The sequence below is a fragment of the Vigna radiata genome, chromosome 6, assembly GCF_000741045.1.
Source record: "Vigna radiata var. radiata cultivar VC1973A chromosome 6, Vradiata_ver6, whole genome shotgun sequence".
NCBI classification, from domain to species: Eukaryota; Viridiplantae; Streptophyta; class Magnoliopsida; order Fabales; family Fabaceae; genus Vigna; species Vigna radiata.
Window position 1 is genome coordinate 4139936 of NC_028356.1, and position 779 is coordinate 4140714.

The following is a 779-nucleotide window of genomic DNA, read 5'->3' on the forward strand; positions in this document are numbered from 1 at the left end:
TGCAGTGCAGTGCCGACGAAATCGTCAATCATTGTCGTGTGACACGCTGGGAATTCATTGTACATCTCCTCAACCTCATCCCATTTCCCTTCCAACGTGCACTCCGCCAGACGGTTCGAGAACTCCTCGACATTTCCATAATTGATCGCACTCATCCTGCTTCAACTTCAGATTATCAGAATAATGTATACTGTTTAACATGGCAGGAGATATTGTGCTACTGATATGCATCTTATATATGTGGTACCTAAGGAACTTGATGCTTCAACTTCACATGATGTCCTACTTTTCTAGTTCGCAAGGGAAGTATAACTTCAGATAGTAATCAATAAGTATCTTTCATCATGATGATGGTCACCACTCTCAATCATCAAAATGTCATCTTAAATAATTTAAAATTAAAAATAAATACTCTAAATATTTTTTAAAATTTTTCAAAGTTTCATAATATATATATATATATATATATATATATATATATATATATTTCTTTTCTTATCCAATCCAATAAATATATTAAAGAAGATACTCTAAGACATTCTAATTTTCTCTCTTATGAAACAACCAAAACCTCTGTTTTGGATCATATTTACTTTTTATAATTAAATATAGAATTTTTATGAGTTGATTATTATTTATTGTTAAGTTATTATTTATTATATTGTTATTAATTATATTCTTGTTGTTCTTTATATAAGTATTATTTTCATGAAAACATAAATTTATCGTTATATATGTATTCACTCTCTCAGTAACACTAATAAGAAAAGTTTTTTTGT